We start from the raw sequence: 9,174 nt of genomic DNA on the forward strand, positions 1-9,174 counted from the left end.
AAAGTTAGATCTGAATTAAAATGCAGATGAGATTCATTAAATAGTTGACCCTGCCCCCCCTCCAAAAAAAAAAGTCAGGTTGCCTTCTCTAAACTGGCAGCATTAGAGACAAATTATGTGAGCTGATTAATAAGCAGGGGCTAAATCCCAGCCCCGAGAGCCAGGGGCGCGCTGTGGGATGGGCTGCAGGGCCCGCGGGCGGCGGGGCGAGCCGGACCACCTGCGGGCACACGGCAGCGCCCAGCCCCAGAGGTGAGGAGGGGAGGTGAAGGCTTGCATGGCCATGCAGGAAAATAACGCGTGGAGGCTCCCCGCCGGCGCCCACCTCCATCGGGGTGGGTGATGGGGATGGCGGCGGGCGCGAGGTGCCGCCGGGGACCGTCACGCAGGACGGGAGATGCTGGCGCGGCATGGATGCTTCACGCTGGTGCCCACCAGGTTTTGCTGGGGAGCTCCTAGTGGTAGGGGCGAGCCGCGAGCCCTGGAAATATCATCTCCCCCCTCCTACCTTGGGGTAAAGGGAGCTTCTCTTTAAAATTTTAAACAAACAACAACAACAACAAAAACCCCAAACAGTACAAGGCCAGGACTGAAGCAACTTAAATAACCCAAGTAGTGTCAGTAAGGGGCTTGAGAAGCCAGTTTCCATTGCACTGGGAGAAATACTACTGACCGTTTCACTGTTTCAGTCAAAAAAAGGGAAAAAGCACACATCCCAGTGTGTGTACTCCTCGCAAGACCTAATTCTCTGAAAATACCCTGACCAGTACATAAATAGCAAAATGAATGTTATTAGCATGTTAATTTTACTAGCCCTTTAACCTATTGATTAGGCAAACAGAAGGAAACAGCATCTTTTCATGTTTTTTTTTTTCCTCCCTGCCTTTCAAGTAATTGGATTCAAATTCACATCTGTAGCTACTAAACCAATGTTTTCAACCTTTCTTCTACACCTCCCCACCCCCAGCTGTTTAACCTCCCGTCTCCAGCTCTGGCATAAACGTAAGCCTTTATTTGTGAATATTCCGATAAGCACTTTGCCTCCAACTATATTGTTCAAGTACCAGCATCATTGTTACAGCTGTAATTGTTACTATCAAGACACAGTTCTTTGTAATTAGAAAGTCAAGATGGTATTCAGCAGTATGGCAGCACAGATTCTCATTTGTTAGGCTATTAGAAAAAAATGTTTACAGAGAAAACAGTGTCATTGTTTAGTGCTCTTAATTGACCATCTGCCTGGTAAAGAAATGTCCAAAGAAGGATAAATAAGACTATAGTACACTTATTTATTTATTTTCTTTGTGCAATGAGTAAATTAGGAAAAGCAACAGCAGATCCAAACTAGACAAGACATCGCTAAATCAGGCTGCAAGTGAAGTCATGTCATGAATACATTAACTTTTATTTCTTTCAGTGTCAAGACTTGTGTCTGCGGCATCTTCCTCAAAGTTTGTTGGGAAGAAAAAGGAGGCCAGATCTTGGTGGGCACTGTGGAGTTGACAGCATTCATCTTTTAACAAAGTCAAGCATATGCTGCTTTGAGTGCAGCATCTTTGCATGCTCAATGACGTGTTTAATGTCACCTTTCCCACTGTAAATCATCCCTGAGTAAATCCGCAAGGGAGAGCGGCACTAGGAATTAAGCAGGAGAGAAATAAAATTCATGACCATGTGGTTCTATCTCGGGGAGTTTGGTACGGATTGACAAGAGAGATTCACACCTGACGGGGCCGAGAGCTAATTTGTAGTAGGGCTGTTTATCTTCTGCCTGAAAGGAATGCTTTTTCATATTTAATGTGCATTTCCGCGGTCTGTGTGTGTGTGTTAGTGATTTAACATGGCTAAAGGTACATCTCGTTTTGCTGCTTGGCAAAAATGTACTTTCACATTTCGGGCTGATCCAAAATTCTGTTTCGTTTCCATGAAAAAATAAAGGACAAGAAGGTTGATCTTCAAAAACTGGATTCAGAGTTGTCATTACACAAGTCCCTAGGTATGGAGCATTTGATCTGTTCTTGCAACACTTGTTTACAGTTTTAAAATGAGGGGGGGGGGGGAAATACCCAAAAACCTGTTATCAGGCTAAACCAATATGGTAAATGACCAAACTGATCTTCCGTACTATTTGTCAACATTTCAGGTGAAAATAATCCAGTGCATTTATATGCTGATTTATTACAGTGTGGAGTAAAAAAATGGGGAGAAATAAAAGCAAAAAAGAGGAAAGAACTGAGAAAGTGAGAATTACATTTAAAAATAATAATCTCTCAGCACATGACACCTGGTAGGGAAAGTCAATGACTTTGCATGCTGAGTTGCATCTCCGTGCGCTGTGGATGGCAAAACTGGATGTAACTATTGATATCTTTTCATCTAGAGCTTTCTGTAAAGGGCAAGTAAGTAAATAAATGAGGGGGAGGGTTGGAGGACGTGAGGTTTTTTTCTGCTTTACCACAGGTATGTTACTGACTGGCTCTGTCTCATCCTCCTTTCCTTCTCACCCTTCTCACCTGCCCACCCAGAAAAGGAGACCAAGGTCTTATCGGAGAGGGACAACACCGGCATATTTTGAAGTGCAAAGACCAAGTGAAATATAGTTTTTTCTCACTCGGTGATGAGCAGGGGTCGAACATAACCGTTCTCCAGTGGGATAAATTCTACATGTATGTGGTCACCCCGTAATGCCTCTCCTCCATAAAAGTGTACTAATTCCAGTTATTCCTAAAGATTTTGTGGTCAGGTGAAGGTTAAACAGATCTTTGTGAGAAAAAAAGATGATTGACACGTTTAGGAGTCACCAGGCATTTTGACCGTGCTTCTCTGGTTTTAAAGGCACTGGCAGCGCCGGCAGCGGACCTGCTCCTCGGTGGCTGGCGGCGGTGTCCTCACAGCGTGACAACCACCCGCACCGTCGCAACGATCAGCAGCGCGACAATGGTGACGACACTCCTGGTAGATAAAGTTTCAGAATAGTAAAAAGCCGACAGTGTTTTAGCCGTCAGTTCCCGCAATAGCAAATGCACTGATGGCTTGGAGCGAATCTCTTTTCCATAAACTCATTTCTTGGTGGCTGCCTTCCCCTTCGTGCCTTGTGTGCACCTTCCCTTGCCTGTCTGCTGTCCGTCTAAACCACCCTTTTTTCTGTTTCTCTGAATCCAGCACATAGTATTGACCCTAATTATTTTCTTTTTCTTCCCCATGCGCTTCCTCTCTTGTGTGCAGACTTTCTGAGTTGTGAGCAAGTACACAAAAATCCTCGTTTTCTGCCTGGTCACTTTTCAGAAGAGTGATATCTAATGGAGTGTAGCTAGCATTTATATTAAAAACACCAACAGGTAATATATTGCTTCTAAATGTAAAAAATTATCCTTTCCTCTTCTTTCTGTAGGTCTTTCATTAGTGCCAACTGCTTTTTTTCAGAGAGCAATGAACCCTCTTTTTCTTAAAATGTTTCCTTCCAGTAAGGAACATACTAACGTCCATCAGCTGGCGCAGGAGGGCGAGAAGTGCACAGGGCTTTCAAAGTACGACACCTCTTCCCTGAGTTACAGACACTCAAATATATGATGTCCAAGACCTTTCTTTTACATCTTCTGGGCTGGACTCTCCCGACGGGCTGCTTCGGGAGCCCCTGCTTATACGTGCTGGTGCAGTAAGGGCTGGTGTCCCCACACGTGCTGCACCAAGGCAGATTTCAGCTATTGCTAGTGCAATTTTAATAGCGGTGTAATTACAAGGTCTCAGAAGTGCCTTTATAAACTGCATCTGCACCTGTTTGCCCGACATCAAACGTACATGGTAGCATGCACTTATGTCGGTGTGCACCCAGCTGTAGCGGGGGTTCGCACGCGGGGCCTGTGCCTGTGTTTCGTGCACGTGTGCTTTGGAGCACAGAGCAGAATAAGTGGCTCAGAAAAATCTGATTGACATCGGTAGTTTTAAGCTCATGCATGTATAGCTACTTGTTCAATTTGTTTAGTCCAGTGGTCTCCTTTATTAGGAGCCTTAGGGTTTTTCTTTTGATTTGGCAGGATGATTATAATGAGAGATCCTTAGTGCTACTACACCAGGGTATCTGCCCACTTGCTCTCAGCCTCTGCTGCATAGCTTGTGATTAATGTAAAACAGTCAGATGCCCTTCAGATCACTTGAATTTGGGGATTCTATTATAAACACAAAGAGCGTGCTGACCGCACAAAGCCCTCGCTGGTACCAATTAAAGACAGCGTCGTTCAGAATTGGCACTTCTTATGCGGCTGCTTTTTTTTTTTAAGAGAGAAATCTTTGCCATGACAGTGGTGGCCCCTCCACCTCCGTGTACCTATGCCATCAGACGTGACGTGCCAGGGTGGTGGGGAAACACCTTGCTTTGTACTCCCACCGCCCAGCCTCCACACACCTCAGCTAGCCCTGAATGCAACCCGTAGACAGGGGTTTGTGCCCCATAGCTGCTCCTGCCACCAGACTGAGATTGCCCAGGCTGGCCCCAGCAGAAGATCCCATCACAGGCCTCTCCTGGCAATGCGGTGGCTTGGTGCAAGAAAGGTCGAAATAGCCGGCGACGCGAGGAAAGGCGAGCTGTCCTCCTAGGTCAGCATGGACAGCATTGCGGGGATGGCTGGGCACCAGAAGGGAGCTGAGCGACGTTCAACGCAGCGGTGGCCCCCACCTCTGCAGCGCGCTGGTCCTCCCTCTCCACCCCACCTCCAGATCGTGCAAGAACCGAGGATAATAAACAGCGTTCATTGAACTGTGTGGCTGAAATGGCTCATCGGATGAATTTCACGGTGAGACCCTGGCTTATAAACATTTTATTATTATTATTCCAGTCCGTATTCCAAGTATTCCTTGAATGTCACAAGTGAAGAGCTGGATTATTCACAGAGTGTCCAGTGTTAAATCCTATTTACATGCAAAAGTTGCGCCAGCTTACCCTGAGGTTAAATCAGTGGAAACCCCTTCTGTGAGGACTCTTCTAAACTAATGAGAATGACCTGCCATAATTTCTTTAATTAAAGAACAACAACAACCTAAATCAAGATAAAACATGCTTCATATTAAATAAGGTCGGCCCAGCAAATGGCTTTGCGTTGCTTAAAATACTGACTGCGCTTTCCACGCTGACTGAATTACGCTAGTCCTTTGGACACAGACCAAATCTCAGATCCTGACTCCAAGCGTCAGAGCTGGTCGAGCTGCTGCTGCGGCAGGGAGCAGTGCGCGGCGCTGGGGCTTGCACTTTGGTCTTTGTCTTCAAGGTGGCCAAGGTCTCTTCCCAAAGTACACGTTCGGCTTCAAAATCACGTTTCAGCATCTCACAGACTCATTTGTATTAAGATTCTGGAGCAAGATGAAGCCTCTTTTCATGAAAGTTACTTTCCCCTCAGCATTTATCAGAAAAGAATAAAACTGCACCATACAAGAACAAAGAGAAAAATCCCCTCTTTATTTCTCAAATTTTACTTTCCAGAGACAGATCTTTCCTTGCATAAGGCTATTCATAAATCTGAGGTCTGGTAACTAGGTCGGGTGATCTATTCACCCTCCAGCTACACAATATACTCCAGTTGCACTTCTTACTTAATGGACTATAAGAAATTGGGGAACCCTAGCATAAGGAGAAAAAACCAAACAGTACAAATTTCTTATTTCTGTGCTCATTTCTGCAAAAAACTGACCTTTAAAAGCTACTTAGAGGACACTTCCAGTTGTGAAGGTGATGGCTGTGCTCCTTCCTCTCATTGCTGAGTCAGGAAATTGTGGAGAACAGCAGCAGCGCTGTTTGTGATCCAACAGCAACAATCGCATCACAAATCTTGTGACCATCTAAGAAGATCATCTGGTTTATCTCAAGATACCCGCTTCTAATCCAGTTGATTTCTAAGTCTGTCCTGAGATGACTATTCAGCTACTTGGAGCTGACCTAACTCCTGAGCTTGCTCAAGGCGCCGGCTTGCGCAGGGGCTCGTTTTGCCGTGTCCGTGTCTCACTGTAGGGCAAGAACATTATAAACATCATCACTGATTAATCCTATCAGAGAATGTGGGCAAAACAGAAATATCATTTTCTTTTCAGTCAATATTATGGAGCTCTCCACCAATCTTTTAATGCTTAAGGTTTTATTTATGGCTGAAAACATACAAGGGTCTCAGTATATTATAGCCATTCATGTATAGACCTGTAAATGAACCCAAGTACAATCGTAATATTTTGTTACCTGCTACACGTAGAATATATACTCAGTTTTCTAGTATATAAATTAAAGATAAACTGCATTTAATCCTATTAAGCATTAAAACGCAAGCAAACAAATTGACTAACAAAATATAGCAGGATGGCAGAAAAAGAAAATAAGCTCAGAAAATAATTGGTTCTAAGGAAGTTAATGAAAGTTTGCAGTGTGCTTTTTATATGAATAGAGTTCAGAAGAGATTATTTTTTTGAAGTGTTACTCACAAATCTCCCATATCCACAATAGATCTTTTGTTAACTGTACCTGCACATTTATTGTGTATGACAGCCTAATAAAATGAAGTCATTTTAATAAACATTGTATCAGAATATCCTATCTTCTATGTGGCAATGTGAATTTCCACCACTGAAGGAAACATTTAACATTCTCACCATTTTAATACTTTTAATAAATATTTGCAATTCTTGTGATAAGGCATAATGGCAGAAAAATGCATTACCTCCAAAATTTATGTGGCTGCTGGCAGGTGGCCATTTTCCAATTTTCTGTCTCACTAATATACATTTATTATGGATTTCTTAGGGTCTTTTTTTCAGTATCTGGCTTGCCATAAAATTGCTATTTCTTTTACAAGAGAAGGCAATCGTGACAAAGAAATTCCAACTGGACCTGAAGCCGACAAATGGACATCTGCTGGCCAGTCGGAGAAGAAAAGCATTTGCCTGATGCTGTTCTTGGTTTGATCCCTTCCCATCAGCTGAAGCCACAACACATTTGCATCAGATACTCATATTCCAAACTGATAACAAGAATCAGTTCTCATTTAGTAATATTTTCTGAAGTGTGACATTGCATTGCATCATGTTCCGCGTGACATGACATGAAATAACATAACAGTACATGATGGGTTATGACATAGGGAAGCAAGATGCAAGTTAATATTATGCATTACATTTCATTTTTTCTAAATTTTTGGATTAGCCTGTATGATTAGCTGCAAGTGGGCTCTTCTGTGTTAGCTTTGTGCAACAGCCATCACTGTGGTATCTGAGCATCCACCAACAGATAATTAAGCCTCTATTGCCAGCAGAAATCCTTGAATCTTTCAATAAGCACATATCGTTCTCTATGTTTAAGTAGCAGTATTCATTTGAAGAGGCAAGGGAACAGTGACTCTCTAAGTATGAAGCATAAACAGGCAGGCAATAAGAAGAGGTAAAGCTACTAAGACGACATATACTTATCCTCTAAATTGAATGAAACTGATTTTGTAAAACTCTTCATTATATTCGTAAGAAAACAGGGGATATCCTGTATCACAGTGCATGTGCTTCCTGAAAATCCTTTCTGGTAGCGAATGATGTTCAGAGAGCGCAATTTGTTACAAGAGAGATATTTATGATGGCCAAGATAGAAGGGCACTGAATAAATACCTACAGCTCTCAAGAACTGAAACATGATGGTGCAGCAGAAGGAAGGAAATATCTCAAATAAGCAGAAGAACAGAACCTCCCTGCCAAAGGTGACTGCAAATTCAAAAGCTTTTTCCTTCAGCTTTTCAAAGCTGTGAAGGAACAGGATAATCCAAATTAATGAAATACTCCAATGGAAATGAAAAGATTGAATGTGCCTGAGCAGGAAGCAGGATTTTTTTCTTAATGTGTGCGAGGAGGAGAAATCTGTTTTGTTTTTTTTTTAAGACGTGTATAAAGTGAGACCAACTAGGAGGCCTCTTCAGACTTCACTGCCAACGAAAGCTGGGGTAGATCTATATTACTATTTTTATCATTGCAGATAGGTAATGCATGGGCACGTAGCCATTAACAGGCTCTAATTCTGTTGAGGGGACCCAATATACATTGTGAGAATGAAGCCTGCGTTACTTATCCGTGTTATCAGTGTTGTGAACACGTTCTCTCCCTCACTCCTGACTGAATTAAAGTTTTTCTGCTCATAATGCGCACTAAAAAACACAGATATTATGAGGAAGTAATTGCACAAAACAACAATGCATCATATGTGACCTATGGTCAAATTTTCAGAGTTGTTGAGCGAATGCTGTTTCCAGCAACTTGGGTAAGAAAATACGTGCAGTGCCCTGGGCAGTGGGAGGGTGCTGTTTCAGGGCTTGCTAACTAAAGCTCAGTTGTTATCTTGGTGCGCTGGGTAACGTTCTCTGATAGGAGGCACATGGCTTATTGACCATGTGGGTGAAATGCGCAGAAAAGAAGGATTGATGGCTAGCTGGTAACGAGTTAGGAGTTAAAGGTGCAGAGTGTTTTTCTTACATATGATGTGTATTTATCAGCCGTCAAACTGCGTGCCACTTGTCCTGATCCTGTTCCAAGAATGCATTAGCATTACTGCAATTAGGGAGAGAAAAATGAGTTTTCTTCAACCTGTGTTTCAATAGGACTTCAGGACCTCTGCAGTGGGTGACAGCACTTTTTGCCAAGATGTGCAAATGTATGGACCATTATTAAGGGTGATGCCTGATGCTGATTTGTGCTCTTCCACTTCTCTCTCTAATATTTTTATTTGATTAAACTAATTCCTGGAACAATAATTACCATCTCCCTAGCAAAGAGACAGGACTTTCCTGTGTCTGCGCTCACACCTTCACGAGATATAGACTTGCTTCACCAGATATTGTTAAATGTGTTCAATAAGAACTTTTTGGCTGTTAAGAAGGGAGGGACAGAATTATGGTTCAGTTTTGCATCTTCCACATAGAAAGGGACTCGGTCCACTTTGTAACATCACGGACTGCAAGCCAGCTTAGCTGCTGTTGGTTGCTGAGCTGCAGGACAGGTTTTAAGTGGAGAGCAACTCAGCTAGGATGCACAGGCAGTCTCTGAGTCTTTCTGTGCTTTCAGTGCCCCCGTTTTAAAAATGGGACCCATGTCGATCCGCTCCAATTCGGCTCTTTCCCAGGTGAATGCAGAGGTGCCAGTGGCAGGTATCGACAGGCTGAGTTT

At 43.1% G+C, this 9,174-nt stretch overlaps 1 long non-coding RNA gene across 1 annotated transcript; it reads left to right on the forward strand.

Moving 5' to 3' along the window:
• Positions 1–2,354: 2,354 nt before the first annotated feature.
• Positions 2,355–6,432, forward strand: LOC138066888 (uncharacterized). Its single transcript, XR_011140530.1, has 4 exons — positions 2,355–2,666; positions 2,836–2,955; positions 3,226–3,338; positions 4,278–6,432. It is a non-coding gene; the product is annotated as an uncharacterized lncRNA (long non-coding RNA).
• The last annotated feature ends 2,742 nt before the right edge of the window (positions 6,433–9,174 follow it).

The sequence above is a fragment of the Struthio camelus genome, chromosome 3, assembly GCF_040807025.1.
Source record: "Struthio camelus isolate bStrCam1 chromosome 3, bStrCam1.hap1, whole genome shotgun sequence".
NCBI lineage: Eukaryota > Metazoa > Chordata > Aves > Struthioniformes > Struthionidae > Struthio > Struthio camelus.